Raw genomic sequence first — 20,117 nt, 5'->3', positions numbered from 1 at the left:
TCTCCAGGAACTGACCAAATGCTCTACTAAGGTTATTTAGAAACCAAGCCAGTACACAGTCAACATTCATAACTTAGAATACAAAAATGATACATGCATACAAATAGGATTAATACATTCAGTAGATCATAACCTTTATGGAGATATGTTACATGGCATATGTAGCATAAAACACATTCTAAGCATATTTCCATAAAGCCTTATTGGAGATGCCGTCACAAAGTCCTTCCCTCTCTCTGGAGGTCACGCTTATGGCGCTAACCCCTCAGGCTGGCGCTTTGTCAAGTCACATCTCCCAGGCTAAGCAGGGCTTGGTCTGGTCTTGCCCTTGGATGGGAGTCTCTAAGGAAAACCTGGATTCTGTAGAAAGTGGGGTGGATCCTTCCGCAGGGGGCACTCTCCCTCAGACTCCATGCTGAGTTCAATTCCCAGCATGGTGCCAGGCTGGCTCTGGGCTGCAGGGAGTGGTGTGGGCACAATGGCAGCTCTATTCAGCATCCAGACCCAGCTGCTTAGAGCAGCGCCTGCTACCTGGAAATTGGGACACATGGGGGCCTCTCCCTGCCCACCTCCTCCCTGCAGCACTCCCTTGGGCAGATCTTGCTCTTCGGGCCTCTGTAGCAATGTGCCAATGTGCAGTGACATGGCTGGGAGTGGAGCCACCATGACACAGGCCCAGGCTGTGGAGCCACATGCGGTTTCTCATGCACAGGAGCGACCGTGGCCTTGGTTTCATAAGCTCTGTGGATGCAGCTGACCCTGTGAATCCCACTGGTGCTGCCATGGGTGGAGTGACTCAGCAGGGGGCACTCTGCCCCTGGAGTCAGTGCTGAGTCCAACGCTGCAGTGTGGTGCAAAGGTCCCTGGGCTGTGGGGAGTGGTGTGGGTGACTCAGTAGGGGGCGCTCTCCTTTGAGTCTGGACTGAACAGCTGGTTGGGAATTTTCCAGTGGAACAGTTTTTCATTGGAAAATGCAGATTCACCTAAACCATTTATGGAAAATGGCTGGTTTTACGCTTTTTTTCTTACTCAAACATTTTTTGGGGGAAAAAATTGGCCAGAGCATTTGGTTTTGACATTTTCTAAAGGAAGGATTCCAATTTTCTGGTTGCAAGCGGTATTTCAGTTTGCAACATGAGCTAATTGTAGTAAACAGAGGGTCCAAACTGAAACGAGACATTTAGATTGACTCTAGCCAGTTTTTGGGGAGGGGAATTTTCAGCTGATGAAAATTTGAGATTTTGACTTTTCATCCTGAATCCTGAAAATGTTGGTCTCTCAAAAATGTTCCTGGGTTAATAAAACCATGTCCTGCCAGCTGCAACCTGGCCCCAAGGACTCTGGCGTGGCTCTAGAGGGACTTTCGGAGGAGATATAAACCAAGGCTCTGACCATCATGGCCATTAACAATCCCAGGATATATTTTTTTATAAAAGCAGGGGTGTTAATGCTGTTGGCCTGGCCAGATTCTAGTAGAAATTACTCACAGTTCCCCTACAGATTCCCGAGTATCCACCAAGAACTGAAATTCTCCTGATAACCCCCGATCCCCAAATGGCCAATGGCAGAAACTTGAGCACCTAGGAAACTTTTACTGCAAAAACGTAGGTGCTGAGTAAAGTTTGGCATCTGCAAGGTTAAGCAGTAGCTGAGCAGGGGTTTTGTGGCTCACAGTGGTGCCTAAAACTGGGGTTTGGCACCCAAGTTCTTTTGTGGATCTGGGTCAAAATTTCCCTGTAGCTTTTCCTGAGCCCTCCATGAAAGAGCAAATCCAGCACCACTTACAATTGCTCTGTGTGGTAGTTTCAGCTGGTCCCAACCCCCTCAGCCTGCTGCCCTGCCCTGCCCTGCCGTGCAGTGGGGCTGTGTGAGGGGGTGCCTGAAAGCAAAATTGATTTGGGATCTGTGGAATCTAGTCCTGTTGAGCAAGAGAATTCTTCAGCTTGTGGGCCAGGCAGGTGCGGCTCCCCAGGTACCCAGCTGGGGTGGCCCAAGGCGCCAGTCCTCATCCTTGTGTGTCCCACACAGGGGCCAAAGGCTTTGTGCAGCCCAGACTGCTCCCTCTCTATGCCCCCAGGGTGCAGCTTGTCTCATTGGGAGCAGGAAGAAGGTGGAGCAATGGCTGTGCCTGGCACACTGGGCACCCTCAGTGTTCCTGACACCATCCCCTGCTCATGGCTGTGGCTGCACGCCAGTCATTGGGGGCTGGGCTGGGCAGGCCAGGTCTGATGGGCAGCACACACTGTGGTTGCAGGGGGACGCAGTAGGGGGAGCCACTGAGAGCTCAGCTTTGTTCCCCCAGCTGCACATCCAGTGCCCATACTTCACCCTTCCTCTTAGAGGCACAAAGGCCAACAACAGTTTGGAGTGCCCCGAGCACGGGGGTGCCTACTTGGAGGAGGTACGGGGCAAGGAGATGTGTGCATATGGGGCAGGACGGGTTGTGCTCTCACTGCCCCTAGCGCTCAGCACCTCCCTGGATCAGGCTCCCAGTCTCTTGCAGGCTTTCCTGGCAGGCAGGGATTTCGGAGAATGTTGTATTCTGCCCTCCTGGCCATTCTGATCCACCCATGGGCTCAGAGAGGTGAGGAGGCCGTGGGTCTGTTAGCGAGAGCAGCGCCAGCCTTGCTGTCTCTGTCCTGCCCTAGGGCCCGAGGCAGCCGGGTCATCTGCAAATGACAGAACCTTGTCACACACACACATACACACACACACCGCCGCCCTGGGCTAGATGCAGCCAATGGCAGAGTACAGGAAGGCCACGTCCCGCGGTCATTGAGTGCTTTTGGCCAGAGACTTGGTTGATGAACCAGAATGCCTGGGTGGAAGATGCTCACTGAGTCACGTGCTCAGCAGAGTGCCAGAGGCTCACTCAGCAGGGATGTGCTGTCTGTGCAAAGCCCATTGGCACCTGGACAGCTCTGCAGAACCCTCTGTTAGGGGGTTGGGGGCATCAGTCCAATCAGTGCTTTGCATAGAGAGTGATATCCTCCAGAGAGCTGACCCCCTCTAGATTAGGAGGCCCATGGCACAGGTGCATTTGCCATAAGGTGCTCCATGCCAGGGCTGCTGTCCTCAGGGCACACCAGGAGTAGAACCACAGATAAGGTGCACAATATCCATCTCCCCCACCACAACATTGTAGTACACTGTTTAATGGTAACACACTTATAAAGGATGTGTTACTTTCCCCCACCCCACCTGGTGCGTCAGCCCACATAGAAAATAACCTACCACTGCCGCCAGCCAATGGAATTACTCCCTCAGTTGGAATGGTAGCAGCATGTGTACTTTGCTGCTAGGGGCCTTGGGGTCAATCCTTCCTGATGATGGGCAATGGTGAGGGCATTATGCGATATTATACCATCCAGGGTGACATTTCCTCCTGACTCCAGCACCTGGTCACCTGCTGCCCTGAAGAATGATAATGTAGCACAGTGAAAGACCCCCCCAGCTCCCCATGGAGGTTCCAAGTGAACCCCAAATTGCCAAGAGGCCACTGTCTGCATCATTTTAAAGTCACCTGTGCCACCTCCTGGCACAAGAGCCAGCAAGGCGCCAGAGGCATAAATCTCCCTGCACCATTTATGTCAGCTGGTTATTTAGCGAAATGTTTCTTAAATGAATGCTTGATGGAGGAAGAGAAATGGCTAGAATGTACTGAGCAGCAAGGTTATCCATTCGGCAGGCCTGCTTGCTAATTTACAGGCACCAGCTATTAAAATGTGTAAGTGGCATCTGTGATAACCTTCCCGACAGCTCCTGGGGAAAGGGACTGCAAACTCTCCCCCCCTCCGCCCCCGGCTCTCTCATCCATCTCTGAGCAGGAGGGGAGATTTAAGGAGCCATTATTAATCTTGATGATTGTCATTTACTGTGGATTTGTTCAGTGCTGGGCATTCGTGTCCTGTATGCCTGAGTCTGCTCTTGCCTCTGGCGTCGCCGGCCAGGTGTAAACCCGATGGAAGTGGGATCAGACTCAGTCACAGAGCCCCTCGCATGGGAGCTGGGACTTCCACAAGGGCCTAGGGAGCCTCTGGCTGTAAGGTGAGTCTGGCATGATAAACGAGAAGCCAGAGCAGTGGTGTGGCTGGGTGCAAAGTGCCCCAAGTAGAGTCAACATTGAACTGACAACCAAGTGCAGCACTAGGGGGCACTGTGCTGCAGGGTGCAGTGATGGCCACTCAGTAGGTGGCACTTTCCCCTTTATTTCTCTGCAGTCCCCAGTGCGCCATGGCAGCACTAGGGGGCGCTGTGCTGCAGTGAGCAGGATGGGTAACTCTATAGGAGGTGCTTTCCCCAGTGAGTCAGTGCTGAGCTCAATGCCCTGGCAGGAGGTGGTGTGCTGCAGGGTGCAGTGATGGTGACTGAGTGGATGGCACACTCTCCCCAGAATCAGTACTGGTGTCCATGCCCCCGCCTGGTGCTAGAGGATGCTCTGCCGCTGGAGGTGCTGTTGTCAGGTGAAAGCCATAAGAAGACCAAAATCTTGACCATGATACTGTTGCCTTGTCCTCCTGGTCACTTCCAGGTGTGGAGTCTACATTCATCCCCTCCAGCACTTCAGCTGTGTATGGTGTTTTCTCCCATTTCCTGGCACATGATGCTGGACGCAGTCAAAGAGGAAAGATGTAGCACAGCGCTAGGAGTCAGGCCTCTTGGGTCCTATTCCCAGTTTCACCTTTGATCTACCTTGTGACTTCAGACAAGTCACTTCACCTCTCTCTGCCTTGGTTTCCCCACGTGTCATACGTAACCTTAAGATTGGGAGGATAAATTTATATTAGACCAAAACGACATTAACTGGAGCTGCAGCTGAGAATAGAGATTAGTAATTTAGGGTCAAATATTTTACAAGGATGTTGTAATTTATTCTCAAACCAAACATTGTAAATCCAGAAAATTCACAGTTAAGGTTACATTTAAAACAACCTAAACAAGTTAAGTTAAGAAATGCAGAATTAAGGCACCCAAACAACCTTAACTCTGCCCTGTAATGATGCTGCGGGGAGAGGGAGGAGAAGAAATTTACTATGTCTTTAAAAATCATTTTAGTTCAATCTGGATTCACAATTACTGACACACCTTAATGATAATCAAATGATTCTGTCAGATATCACCTCAGGGCAGAAATAAGGTTTCTACTGAATGAGAAACTTTCAGTTAGATGAATAAATGGCAAAAATAGCCATTAATCCTTTTTAAAAAATCAAATATAGCCGTTTTAAGTATCTGAGAAGTTTGAAGTGTCTGTGTTGTTCTGTTACTGAGATTACGTGGGGGCGAACTACGGTCTAACAGTAGGTGCTATATTTCTTAAACAATCCATGTTTAATTATATTTAATTCCTAACAGAATTCAGAGATTTATAAATAAAATGATCAGAAAGTTGTTTCTGTGCTCGGATACTATGTGCTGCCATTCTGGGGAAGGATCAATAAAGACATTGAGCTCCCTGCTTGAAGTTAGTCACACAACAAGCCCCACCGTTCTAAAACCTCATTGGGAGATTCAGTTTGACTGGAGAGGAAGGGTGGTGATTGGTCGAGCTGCCTCTGATGTCGCAGTGGCCCCACTTAAAGGTTACACAAGCTGTTGACCAAAGTTCAGGTGTAGTCTTGTATTATCATAACTATTAGATACAACAATCATTAATAAAGTAGCTTAATTACAGCCTAATTTTTGCAAACCTAGTCTATGCACAAGAACTCAATTAATTTTAATTGTAGGAAAGTTTGTAGTTATCTGCATTATTCCATTGTTAAGATCTTTTGGGGCAAAGAAAAGACTACAGGTGCTATAGTTTTTATAGGACACTGCTTTTAATTAATTTTAATTAACAAATTAACTAATGGATTTACTGGTAAGTTCTGAGGAAATTCATTCTGTGCCCATAGAGTAAGTGCTGTAAATTTGAGGAGGGTATGCGCTGTTCTTTATTCAAAACAATGAGGTTGAAATCCAGTGCAAAAATGAACTTAGCCTTAACTCTCGAGCACTGGCGCCTCCAGAGTTTTTCTGCTCCTTCCTTCATCCTGGGCTTGTGGGGATCCCAGCCACATCCCATGACTGGGTGAGGGGGCAGCGAAGTGACGGACGGGGGTTGTGGGGCAGGCGGGGGAGCTTTTGTTCCCTGAGCAGCATGGCTTGCGTTCTTCTCAGTTGCTCTGGTGGTTACACACAGGGCTTTGGCTTGGGGTGGCACAGTTAGCTTGGCAGCACTGCGGGCAGGCAGGAGCTGGTTCCTTGCTACCTTCTGCCCTCCCATTCCCCTTGTGCTAAGGTGCAGTAGGAAAATCTCTCTGAGTCTAATTAGGTGCCATTGATACAGTGCCCATGTCTCATCAGTCATTTGTGGCTGATTAGCTGGCCTCAGGCCAGTGGAGCAAGATTTCCCCCATCACTAGAGAGAGACACGGTGACACTTGTCTCTCTCTGCCCCAGGGCCCCTTTAGCAGGATCTGCCTAGAGTCTTTCACTCAGTGTGAACCAAGTGCCAGCCACCCTATTCCCTGTGAACCAGAGTTGCTCTGTGGGCCGTGCTCCCTCTGGGAACGTCAGCATGCTCCCTGTGCCCGCTAGGGGAGTGTTCTCCGAACAGTGCCCACCCAATGCCACTGGGACTCTCCATCATGAACATGGGGGATTTCCCTGGCCTGAGCCACATGGAAAACATCAGCCCCAGCACTGATGTTTGAATGCCCGTCTAAGAGAGCTGACCCCCTCCTTCCTCCTCACCAGGGGTTGCAGTGGATTCTCCATCACTGATCATTTGTAACTCACAGCTGGCTGTTGCTCTGAAAGCCCTGCTCCATGCAGCTGCTCTCTGACCTGTGCTACGCAGGAGGTCAGACGAGATGGTCACACTGGTCCCCACTGGCCTTGGAATCTGGGGATCTTGTCTGAGCTTCCCCACAGTTGTGCCTTCCAGGGCAGGTATTGTGGGAATGTGCCAGCATGGCCTTCCTTGCAGCGATGACTTCAGCGCTGGGAGCTTCCTGACAGCAGTGCCCTCTGAGCTGCTGCCATTGCTGCAAGAACCCGTCCATTCCAGCTGGAACTCCAGCGGTGTGGGCTGCCTCAGAGCGGTGCCCTCTCTTCCAGCAATGGCGATCCGCAACGGTGTCCTTTTCATGCCAGTTAGGCTCCAGCAGCACCCTCTGTGCCAGCCGCCCTTGCAGTGTAGTCCTGTTTGCAGCAGTGTCCTCTCAGTGCCACATGGGACTTCCAGCGAGGACGCCAGCTGCGAGCTTTCTCTCAGCAGTGCCCCGCTAGCAACACTGGGGGTGGGGGGTAGCCATGGGAGTGGAAACAAAATTTTCCATTTATTCACACTTCATGAAACCAGACAAACTCAAAATACCCTCTCCCTCCTCCCCTCCCCCGGTGACTGCCGTCTTCCTAGGAAGATTTATGGTTCAGCCATAAAAATGAAAGGTGAGGGGGACAGAGGAAAGTGGCTGCTTGGAACAAACTGAAGGGGGCTGTGGCTGGGAGGGCTGAAGGGAAAAGGCTTGAATTCACAATCAGCTCAAGGGCTCCCGTACAGAACCATTCATCTGCACCTAGGGAATCACAGGGACTGCTCTTGGTCTCCCACCGATGTGGTTCCTATCCGGCCAGGCCACCCCTTGCTATTTGGAGGCTGGGCAGGTACAAGGCTCGCTCAGGGAGGGTCCCCCAGTTTCAATCAGGGGCCATGCCGCAACTTGTCAGAAGCCCAAGGGCAGAAATGCAGAGCAGGCTGCAGCCCGAGTGCTGCCCAGGGAGCTAGCAAGGACCATGTAGCAATGGTCTGGCTGGATCTCAGCAGCGTGCTAAGAACTGCTGTGCTGGGGGAGGTGATGCCATTTGGACACAACATAACACTGAGGCTCTGTCCGTCTCCATCCCCTGTCACTGTGGTAGCTGAGCACCTGCTCTGGCCGTTTGTGGCCAGCAAAGATCCCCCAGCCCTTTTGGCTAAGGGTCAGGCTGTTAACTGGCATCCCAGATTTCACTGTCTGCTAGAACAGTCTCTCCTATAACGTGAAGGTGACAGGATGTTCTTCACTCTCTGCCCTAGGCCCTGCTCCTTGGTTGGTGTAAACTAAAGTCACTGGAGCAATCCCAGTTTAAACTAGCCAAAACTCTGGCCCCTAAACTGGTGTGTGGTGTTGCCACGATCTGTTAAATCAGCTGCTAGGTTCCAACCCAGAGGTGGCTGCATTTCAACAGCCATCAAAGTGCTCTGGGCTTGGGGCTGACTTGGCTGAAAGCTGCTGTAGGGCTGAGCTATTATGATGATAATGATGATTTCTACGCAGCCCCAGAAGAAACGACTCTGGCTACACACAGCGATTTCTGGAGCTGGCTATAATGATACGCATGAAGACCCAGTGCAGGGGGCCCATTCGATATACGCTGCTTTGGGGGAGGAAGCGGTTTCTGAGCGGAAAGGCTGAGAGTGTTGGAAGCATCAGCGCATTCTAATTATGACTTCAGGTCAGCCGGTTGACGACCCGTGGTGGTGAGGCTGCAGTGCAGAGCTATTCGGCTCCAGTAAATGGGGAGAGGTGGTAAGTGAGGAGAGGTGGGGGTGATGGGAGGTGAAAGGCAACAATTCCCTCTGCCCAAAGGGTCCAGGCAGCCCTTTGTCTCCAGGTCTCGAGGCCGACCCGCGGGCTTCTTCCCAGGACCCGGTGCCACGTCCTGGACTCCCTCCAGGATCTCTGGCGTGACTGTCTCTGGAGAAGCTCTTGTGACAGGGACTGAGACACCACAGGCCTGATTCACCTTGTGCTTACATCGGTTTTATCCCAGTGTGACTCTGATGGCTTCACTGGAGCCTCCCTAGTGTAAATGAGAGCGGAACCAGACCCTGAGGGCCCAGTCCTGTGAGGTGAAGGGTGCCCTCCAGGACCCGTGGGTTCCCGGCTCCACTGCAGCGGCCCATGGCCCCTTCCCAGAGGCTGCGGCTGTGAGGCCAGAATGTGGAGCCTGACTGCCCTTCCAGCTGCAGCAGATGGGGTCTCTGCATCGGGGCCTAAGTGGGATAAGCCAGGGGGAGCCATGGGAGGGAATGATCCCCTAGTGACAGAATCCCCCAAACTTCCTCTCCCCAGCATAGTCCTTCCCAGGTCAGGGCTGTGTGTGAGCAGCAGGGAGGGGTTTCTTGGGTGTCCTCTCTGCAGATGGAGTAAGACCTGGGGTCTGGACCTGAGAGCATCAGACTCCTCTGAGACCACCTCATGGAGATTACCCTAACTGATGCTCAGCTGTGCTAGCCAGGAGTTGGCTGGATCCAGAGAATGGGCCCCCCTGTGGGGTTGGATCCCAGCTGGAACCAGAACCATAGGGACAGGTTTAGATCCAGGGATTGAAACCCAAACCAGAACCCTGATGCTGATATTCCAGGGGTGCAGAGCTGAGCCACACATCTCCAGCTATCAGCCCAGCCTGCGCTCTTTCCAGCCTGTAGGCCGAATGGAGGCTGTCACTTTGTCCTTCTCTGACTGGGGTTTGAGCAGTTAGGTCCTCCCCAGCATGGGGCCAGCAGCACGTCTCATTCTAGCCCACCTGCCCAAGCGCTCTGCCGCCAGGGAGGCTGACGGGGGTTGGATGTAATTCGCACCCACTCGGCAGAATGCTTGCTCCCCTGCTAGTGGTGGACTGAGGTCAATGAGCCTCCTACAACCTTCACTAGCACCAAGGTGGGACTCAGCTCAGGCAACAGCCTGTTGTGCTTTAAGATCTCGAAGGTCCTCCAGGGTTAATTCCTACTACCCCCCAGTGGCAGGCTGCACATAGTGGGCTGGGCTGGGCTCTAAGTGAAGGTCACAGGGAGGCTCAGACAGAGCATGCTACAGGCAGCAAGGATGCTCCAAGCAACGCGGTTTAGGAGGGCAGTGATGGGGCATGATACTGGTGACTTAGAATGTGCTCTAGTGATGCAGTAAATAATGATCTAGTCCCTCTGCAGGCTGACCAGCTGCTGTCCCTGACAATCCCTTGGCATCTTTTTCAGGGTGTTAGCCCCAGCCTTCCCACCCAATCCTCAGCTGGGTCGCTGCACATTGCCTCTAAAATCCCTGCCCTGCCATGGCAGCAGCTGGATGCAAGAGTGGCCAGTGCTTTCTGCCTGAAACTCCTGTGCAAAGTTGCCATGAACCATTAAACAGCTGCCTCATCCCACCGTAGAGGCAGATGCATTCAGGGGTGGGTGATGTGTTCCTCTTCCCTGTCTAATCTATAGCCCTGTAAAAGGCTGTGAGACTTGTGCAGTGCAGTCTATAAATCTGTAACTAATACAAATGATAATAAGCCACACTAAAACGTTCAGCCAGGGGATGATGCTTTTCCAGTGGACTATTCAGCTGAAAAGAGTGGGAGAGATCAATTTCCTTATCTCCTTTGACTTTTTAAACCGAAAAGATTGATCCCCTCCTTGCAGAGGATTGCACGTGCTTTATCCAAATAGCCTCTTGCAATGTATAGTTCCCTGTCTTTGAAAAGTGAACGTTTATAGCAGTTCCACATGCTTTTGATTTTATTGCGCCTATCCATTATCCCTGTCCTCTCCTCACGCAGTCTTGCTGCAGGTGCATCTCCAACTCAGCTAGCGCAGCAACAACAAGCCCCTCCCCGCCTCACTGGACATCTGCCCTCCTGGCCAGAGCGCACAAAGTCCTTCCCAGGGGTTGGGGCCGCAAGTGTCACTTTCTCGCTGCTGCCTCTCAAAAGGCTCAGCCCAAATCTCACATTTCCCTCCTGAGCCTGCAGTCCGTGCCCCCGGCTTGTAGGTCTTTCACCCGAGACCATCTGACAGGCTCCAAAGTGTGGCCCAGCTGGCAGCTGGCTCTGGGGAGGAGCCCATGAAAGCCTGAGTGAGGGGTGGGCGGGGATGGGGGTGTACTGTGGGAGGATGTGGCTGAGTCAGATAAGAAGTGCTTGTGCTGGAAGAGGGGAGGTAGGGTTTGCTGATCACTGCAACTGCAGGATGAAGGACTCTATATCCACCTCCACCCCAGTTTCCTCTCACTTTCTCCATGCATGTCCTCTAATTTCTCCACACCCCAAGGAATGATCCTCACCTCACACTTCCCTCTCAGCCTCCTCCAGTGGGGCAGGAGCCACAGCCTGGCCACGCATGTGCTGTGTCCCCAGCTAGTGGCTGGGCCCCACAGAGGATAAGAGCCTGCAAATGGAGCTGTCCCTCTAGCTGACATAGAGAGGGCTGTGCTATGGGCCTGAGGATACGACTGACTTCTTCCCATGCCCTGGGAAAGTCAGGGTGATACGTGCTGATGAGTGGCAAGGAAGCCTGCTGGGCCTGGGTGGAACACCTCCTGCTGCTTTTAGATCCTGAATGGAACAAAGCAGGCAGCTCTAACTTTAATCAAATGTTTATCCTGCTCTTTGATGTGTCTTAATATTTCCCTCCCCCCTCCTTCCCGCCCACCCCCTGTACTGTAAAATATTCTGTCTGAAAGAGACAGCCAGGCAGGAGAGGTTGCTAAATTCCATGGGGTAATTTAAATGGAGCTGCCACTCAAGCAAATAACGATGGAATGGAAGAGAACTGAGCCCTGTAGCTACATCCACAGATCTTAACAAGGGACCTGGGAGATTTGCTTTGCGCTTTTTGCACTAACACACTAAAAGCCAAGTGAACGGAGCCAGCAAGTGTTTCCCCAGGTCAGGGGAAATCTCTGAGAACTTCCATCTCACTCAGCAAAGAAAAAAACCAAAATCGAACCCACAGAGGTAGCAGCCCAGAAATCATTAAAAATTAAATGGGACAAGACTGATTTTCTGGGAGGTTTGTGTTCCTTTGGAGCTGGTGGAAACTAAAAGGAACAAAGCCACCAAGGAAAGAACAGGGCTTCTCTCCCATGAGAGTAAGTCTAGCACTGGGAAAAGGCAAAAGTTTGCTAGTGTCTTCCCAGTACCAAGCAGGTCTGACTTGGCCTGCCCATGGAGATCGACCCTGACCTGGCAAGACCTCTTCTAGGTGAGAGAGGGAGCTCAGTCCTTGGCCTCTCAGCTGAGGCTGCCAGGAGATGCCTGCACCCTAGGAACTAGATTACGCTCCATCCGAACTTCCCAGGCAGGGCCCCAAGCAGCTGTCAAGTGGCAATGTCCTCTGGCCCTGAGTGACCTGGTCTGTGGTTGGCCAAGCAGACTAGCTGTGAACTCTGATCTATCAAGGTCTTCACTAATTTGGCAGCCCCTTTGGTATGTGTGGGGGTGTTCAGCCTTCTTTTCTATTATCATTCCCCTGGACACCTACCCCTGTGAGCCAGGTCTCCTGCCCCCTGCAAGCACCATCTCTTTTATTCTGAATCTTCTTAGGTTGTCAGCAAGACATGGGTTCAAATGCGGCCCGAAGCTCATCCTGAGCCCAAACCTGGGAAGATTCCAGGGTGCGCCTGCAGAGCTACGGTTTAAGGCTGTTGTAGTTGGTGTCTGCATGGGCCTGCACAGCACCACATACAGAGGGATCCAGGGCACATTCTGCTCTAGAACCTGTGTCACTCCCTCATCACTGCCTCCAGAGTGCCCCTTCCACATGCTTTGTCTCAGCTGCCCATGTCCACCTCTGAGCAGCATCACTGCTCCACTAGCGCCCAGAGGCTCAACTTAGATCAGGGCAGCCCCATTGCATGGAGCACTAGGCATATAGCGAGACACATAGGAACGGCCTTCCTGAGTCAGACCAATGGTCCATCCAGCCCAGTCTCCTGTCTTCCAACAGTGGGGCCAATGCCAGGTGCCCCAGAGGGAATGGACAGAACTGGGCAGCAGCAAAGAATCTTGTGGCACCTTATAGACTAACAGACGTTTTGGAGCATGAGCTTTCGTGGGTGAATACCCACTTCGTCAAATGCATGTCATCGAATGATCCATCCCCTGTCAGTCAGGACTCCCAGAGCATGGGATTGTGTCTCTGACCATCTTATCCATTCAAGGGGTGGGGGTACCATGGATTTATATAGTGGCATGATGATATCTTCTGTCTTCTTAACTATCCCTTTTCTAATCACTCCAAACATTGTCAGCTTTTTTGACTGCTGCTGCACATTGAGTGGATGTTTTCAGAGAACTATCCGCAATGACTCCAAGATCTCTTTCTTTGAGTGGTAACAGCTAATTTAGACCCCATCATTGTATATGTATCGTTGGGATTATGTTTTCCAATGTGCATCACTTTGCATTGAGCAACATTGAATGTCATCTGCCATTTTGTTGCCCCATCGCCCCGTTTTGTGAGATCCCTTTGTAACTCTTCGCAATCAGCTTTGGATTTAACTATTTTTTGTGTCATCTGCAAACATTGCCACATCACTGTTTGCCCCTTTTTCCAGATCATTTATGAATATATTGAACAGCATTGGTCCCAGTACAGACCCCAGGGTGATCCCACTAGTCACCTCTCTCCATTGTGAAAACTGACCATTTATTCCTATGCCTTAGTTTCCTATCTTTGAACCAGTTACTGATCCCATGACTGCCTCTTATCCTATGACTGTCTACTTTGCTTAAGAGCCTTTTGTGAAGGACCTTGTCAAAGGCTGTCTGACAGTCCAAGTACACTATATCCACTAGATCACCCAGTCCAAATGTTTGTTGACTCCCTGAAAGAATTCTAATAGATTGGTGAGGCATGATTTCCCATTACAAAAGCCATATGGACTCCTCCCCAGCATATCGTATTCTGAAAGCACGCACAGTCTAAACGGACAAGACAAACGAAGCATGGGAGGGGAGACAAAGTCCCATGCAAAGCCAGGAATACAAATCAGTTCTCCTGAGTCCCAGGGCATTGTTCCACCCACTAGACTCTCTCTCTCTCTGCCTGTCTCTCTCTCTCTGCTCTTATACCTTGCCAATCACCCCCTGTGCTCTCTGTCCGGCCTGGGCAGAGCAGGGCACAGAGCTGTGAGCAGAGGAAGATGCCTATGTGTTAGGTCCAGCTGGGAGGACATTCTCAGCTCTGCTGCCTGTTGTACCCAGCTTCCTTAGGCAGAGCAGGGGCTGACTGGAGAGGAGCAGGCTAGCAGCATGGGAGTATCAGAAACAGCACACCTATGCTTCTGGTAGGCTCAATGCAGAAGCCACATCACACAGAGAGGGAAGGAAGGGAGGGCTGGTCTGTAGGTGGGCAGGCGCCCCTTATGGGGCACTGTGTCTCACCCTGCATAGCTGGGAGCACCCACACCCCACACACAATGCTCCTACCCCATTCCCAACAGCACCACCTACTGGGAGAGGTTAGGATAGGAGTTGCTAGTGCTCCTGCGCCAGCCCCTGCAGCAGCGTTTCTCAAACTGGGGTCTGTGAGGGTACTCCAGGGGGATCAACTCCTCCTACTCCCTCCCTTAATTCCTCCCCCTCCCTCCGAGCGCCTCCTATGCACAGAGGGTGCTCAGGGGAGGGGGCAGAAAGAGGTGGGGAAGAGGAAGGGCAAGATTGGAGTGGGGTGGGAAGAGGTGGGGTAGGGTGGGGCCTTGAGAGAAGGGGTGGAATGGGGGCGGGGCTTGGGGCTGAGCGGGGGAATAGGGGTTCATGGCAAAATTTTAAATCAAAATGAGGATCCTTGGGTTACTCAAATTTGAGACCCGCTACCCTATAGCACTCTCTGCGGGAAACGTCAGGGGCTGGCGTAGCTGGGAGTTCTCTGCATCCAGTCTCCTACACTATGTCCAGCAGTGTCATCTTCTGGGAGTGGCAGGTAGTGGCAGAGTACATGGTAGAGCCACTACGACTACGGGTCCTGCCCCATTTTCTTTGGCAACTCCTCATCAGCCTGTTCATGACTTGTTTGGGTGAATTTTGTTGGGGGGTGCATGCATGTGTGTTTGTATGAGTGCAGGTGAGTGTTTATGTCAGCGTTCACGTTTGTGTGCATGCATGTATGAATGAGTGCATGTGTCTGTATATGCCTGTTTGCGTGTGTGTGTGTGTGTGTTATTGTTCGTGTGCAGGGCGCAGAGGAGGACAGGGAAGATGGCTAATGGGAAAGAGACTGCACCCCTGCATTGAGCAGAATCAGACCCGTAGCTCCTCTGGTGGCTCCTGCTCGTGATGCAGTGACAGCTTCTCTTCCCGGTGAGCAGAGGTAGGTTCCACTGAAAGCCTGTTCGTTAATATACTGAACCAGCCACTTCATATCCTGTTCAAACTGCCATCAAAGAGAGCCCCCAGGTTAAACCTCCAGGTCCCTCATGGCACCAGCTGTCAGTCACTGGCTGCAAACGGGTCTCTAGCCATTCATCACAGGGCTGGGATTGTTTCCTTGCTGTGTAACCTGAGTCAGGCTGTAACTTTGTCTAAGCTACTGGCGTGTCTCAGTAGTTACATGTAAAAAACAATCCTTCAGCCTGAGGGGTTCGAGTTGACCAAGGAATGGATCTAAAAGCATTTCCCAGCAGCCCTTGCTGCACAGGCTGTCTGTCGCTCAGAGACTCCCAGGTCAGGCTACTCCAGCCCAAGGTTCTGACAGAGCCTCCCCTCCCACAGGGCCCTCTGGATCTGGACAGTCCCTGCCTGTGCAACGTGTTTGTAAAGTGGGTGGGCGGGTGTGTGAGTCCACCTCAAGGACAATAGCCTGCTACTGGTGACACCGAAGGGGCCTGCTCCTTTAACTCAAATGCTAGAGGGCTCTGCATTAGTGCTGAAAGGCCAGGGCTCACCCCGGCTGTTGCCCCTTGTTGTCAGTCAATATCTGAGCACTGCTAGAGTTCCCCCACCCTTGTAAGGGGGCCAAGATTGGGGTAAATGTGGTGTTGCTGTTCTCTGTGTGTGGCACCTTATGGTTCTAAGCTGTTCTCGTCAGCGATGCAGATTGCTCTGGGCAAGGTGCACATTGCTCTCACGCACACAGCGACTCGACTTCCTTTATCTTTGTGTGCCTTTTTCCCCATCAGTCACAAACCACAGCCCCTGCCCTGTGGAGTACCAGAGCTTCCCCTTCACATTCCAAGGCTGATCGCTCTTGGACGTGCGAGTGGCTCTCAGAAAGGTCACAGCTTAGCTTGACAGCTGTGACTACCCAGGTGGCCACACTGAGCCAGGCCCCTAGATCCTCACACACAGTGAGCTCCACCCAGAGAGGAAACAGCAGACCCAGAGGGAGAAGCAAGATGTTTGGGTCTCTGGGGCACCTTGTCACAGACATGTTCTTCCAGTGATGCTCACAGAGCAGCTTCCTCATGGCCTCTCTTCGTTCATGTCCTGCTTCCTTTGAGTGCTGACACCAACTCCGCTGGAGCAAGGGCTATTGCAAACCACCTGTCACAGTGACATGAGCGGCTAAGATTTAGTTCCTCCAGGTAGGGTTGCCAGCTTTCTAATCACACAAAACTGAATGCCCCCACCCTTCCCCCGCCCCTTCTCCAAGGCCTCGCCCCGTGCACACTCCATCCCCCCGTCCTCTGTTACTTGCTCTCCCCCACCCTCACTTACTTTCACCCAGCTGGGACAGAGAGTTGGGGTGTGTGAGGGGGATGAGGGCTCTGGCTGGGGAGTTTGGGGTCCAGGTGGGGCCAGAAATGAGTGGTTCAGGGTGCAGGAGAGGACTCCGGGCTGGGCCAGGGGGTTGAGGTGAGGGCTCTGGGAGGGAGTTGGGGTGTGGGAGGGGACTCAGGGCTGGGGCAGGAGGTTGGGGCATGGGAAGGAGTTCAGGGTGCAGGCTCCAGTCGGGCAGTGATTACCTCAGGTGGCTCCCAGAAGCGGCTGGCATGTCCAGCTCTTAGATGGAGGAGCCAGGGGGCTCTATGCACAATCCATGCGTGCAGGCACTGTCCCCCACAGATCCCATTGGCTGCGTGGAGTCCCTGTTTCCACTCCTGCCCTAGGAGCTGAATATGCCGGATACTTCTGGGAGCAGGGAGCCCAACTGGGAGCCCAACTGGGAAAAACAAGAAGTGTGCTGCTTGCCAGGAGCTAGGATTCACGATGTGACGGAGAGACTGCCAAGACTCATCAAGCCCTTGGATCACTACCCCTTCCTGCTTCTCCACGTGGGCACCATGATACTGCCAAGAATGACCTTGAGTGGATCACTGCAGACTACGTGGCTCTGGGAAGAAGGATAAAGGAGTTTGAGGTGGAAGTGGTGTTCTCATCCATCCTCCCTGTGGAAGGAAAAGGCCCAGGTAAAGACCATCGAATCGTGGAAGTCAATGAACGGCTATGCAGGTGGTGTTGGAGAGAAGGTTTTGGATTCTTTGATCATGGGATGGTGTTCCAAGGAGTGTTAGGCAGAGACAGGCTCCACTAACGAAGAGATGGAAGACCATCTTCGCAAGCAGGCTGGCTAACCTAGTGAGGAAGGCTTTAAACTAGGTTCATCAGGGGAAGGAGACCAAAGCCCTGACATAAGTGGGGAAGTGGGATACCGGCAGGAAGCACAAGCAGGACAGTGCAAGACGGGAGGACTCCTGTCTCAGACTGAGAAAGCGGGACAATCAGCGAGTTATCTTAAGTGCTTATACAGAAATGCATGAAGTCTGGGAAACAAGCAGGGAGAATTGGAAGTCCTGGCACAGTCAAGGAATTATGATGTGATTGGAATAACAGAGACTTGGTGAGATAACTCACATGACTGGAGTACTGTCATGGATGGATATATACTGTTCAGGAAGGACAGGCAGGACAGAAAAGGTGGGGGAGTTGCATTGTATGTAAGAGAGCTGTATGACTGCTCAGAGCTCCAGTATGAAACTGCAGAAAAACCTGAGCATCTCTGGATTAAGTTTAGAAGTGTGAGCAAGCAGGGTGATGTCGTGGTGGGAGTCTGCTATAGACCACCAGGCCGGGGGGAGAGGTGGATGAGACTTTCTTCCGGCAACTAACAGAAGTTACTAGATCGCAGGACCTGGTTCTCATGGGGGACTTCAATCACCCTGATATTTGCCGGAAGAGCAACACAGCAGTGCACAGACAGGAAGTGTTTGGAAAGTGTAGGGGACAATTTCCTGGTGCAAGTGCTGGAGGAACCAACTAGGGGCATAGCTCTTCTTGACCTGCTGCTCACAAACAGAGAAGAGTTAGTAGGGGAAGCAAAAGTGGTTGGGAACCTGGGAGGCAGTGGCCATGAGATGGTCGAGTTCAGGATCCTGACACAAGGAAGAAGGGAGAGCAGCAGAATATGGACCCTGGACTTCAGAAAAGCAGACTTTGACTCCTTCAGAGAACTGATGGGCAGGATCCCCTGGGAGAATAACATGAGGAGGAAAAGATTCCAGAAGAGCTGGCTGTGTTTTAAAGAATCCTTATTGAGGTTGCAGGAACAAACCATCCCGATTTGTAGAAAGAATAGTAAATATGGCAGGCGACTAGCTTGGCTTAAGAGTGAAATCCTTGCTGATCTTAAACACAAAAAAGAAGCTTACAAGAAGTGGAAGATTGGACAAAATACCAGGGAGGAGTATAAAAATATTGTTCAGGCATCCAGGAGTGAAATGGGGAAGGCCAAATCACACTTGGAGTTGCAGCTAGCAAGAGATGTTAAGAGTAACAAGAAGGGTTTCTTCAGGTATGTTAGCAACAAGAAGAAAGTCAAGGAAAGCATGGGCCCCTTACTGAATGAGGGAGGCAACCTAGTGACAGAGGATGTGGAAAAAGCTAATGACTCAATGCTTTTTTTGCCTCTGTCTTCATGAACAAGGTCAGCTCACAGACTGCTGCACTGGGCAGCACAGCATGAGGAGGAGATGACCAGCCTGCTGTGAAGAAAGAAGTGATTTGAGACTATTTGGAAAAGCTGGACAAGCACAAGTCCATGGGGCTGGATGCGCTGCATCCGAGGGTGCTGAGGGAGTTGGCTGCTGTGATTGCAGAGCCATGGCCATTATCTTTGAAAACTCATGGTGATCAGGGGAGGTCCCACATAACTGGAAAAAGGCCAGTGTAGTGCCCAACTTTAAAAAAGGGAAGAAGGAGGATACGGGGAACTACAGGCCAGTCAGCCTCACCTCTGTCCCTGGAAAAATCATGGAGCAGGTCCTCAAGGAATCAATTCTGAAGTGCTTAGAGGAGAGGAAAGTGATCAGGAACAGTCACCATGGATTCAGCAAGGGCAAGTTATGCCTGACTAACCTAATTGCCTTCCATGATGAGATAATTGGTTCTGTGGATGAGGGGAAAGCAGTGGATGTGTTATTCCTTGACTTTAGCAAAGCTTTTGATATGGTCTCCCACCGTATTCTTGCCAGCAAGTTAAAGAAGTATGAGCTGGATGAATGGACTATAAGGTGGATAGAAAGCTGGCTAAATTGTTTGGCTCAACAGGTAGTGACCAACGGCTCCATGTCTAGTTGGCAGCCGGTTTCAAGTGGAGTACCCCAAGGGTCGGTCCTGGGGCCGGTTTTGTTCGATATCTTCACCAATGATCTGGAGGATGGCGTGGACTGCACCCTCAGCAAATTTGCAGATGACACTAAAGTGGGAGGAGTGGTAGATACGCTGGAGAGTAGGGATAGGATACAGAGGGACCTAGACAAATTAGAGGATTGGGCCAAAAGAAACTTGATGAGGTTCAACAAGGACAAGTGCAGAGTCCTTCACTTAGGATGGAAGAATCCCATGCTCTGCTACAGATTAGGGACTGTGGAGTACTGTGTTCAGTTTTGGGTCCCACACCACAAGAAGGATGTGGAAAAATTGGAAAGAGTCCAGTGGAGGGCAACAAAAATGATTAGGGGGCTGGAGCACATGATTTATGGGGACAGGCTGAGAGAACTGGGATTGTTTAGTCTGCAGAAGAGAAGAGTGAGGGGGGATTTGATAGCAGCCTTCAACTACTTGAAGGGGGGTTCCAAAGAGGATGGATCTAGACTGTTCTCAGTGGTGGCAGATGACAGAACAAGGAGTAATGGTCTCAAGTTTCAGTGGGGGAGGTCTAGGTTGGATATTAGGAAACACTATTTCACTAGGAGGGTGGTGATTCACTGGAATGGGTTCCCTAGGGCGGTGGTGGAATCTCCTTCCTTAGAGTTGTTTAAGGTCAGGCTTGACAAAGGCCTGGCTGGGATGATTTAGTTGGGGTTGATCCTGCTTTGAGCAGGGGGTTAGACTAAGATGACCTCCTGAGGTTTCTTCCAACCCTAATATTCCGATTCTGTGAAAAGTCT

This window comes from Gopherus evgoodei, chromosome 13 (assembly GCF_007399415.2).
Source record: "Gopherus evgoodei ecotype Sinaloan lineage chromosome 13, rGopEvg1_v1.p, whole genome shotgun sequence".
Lineage (NCBI taxonomy): Eukaryota > Metazoa > Chordata > Testudines > Testudinidae > Gopherus > Gopherus evgoodei.
The sequence above is the reverse complement of the archived record's forward strand: the minus strand, read 5'-3'. Positions refer to the sequence as shown.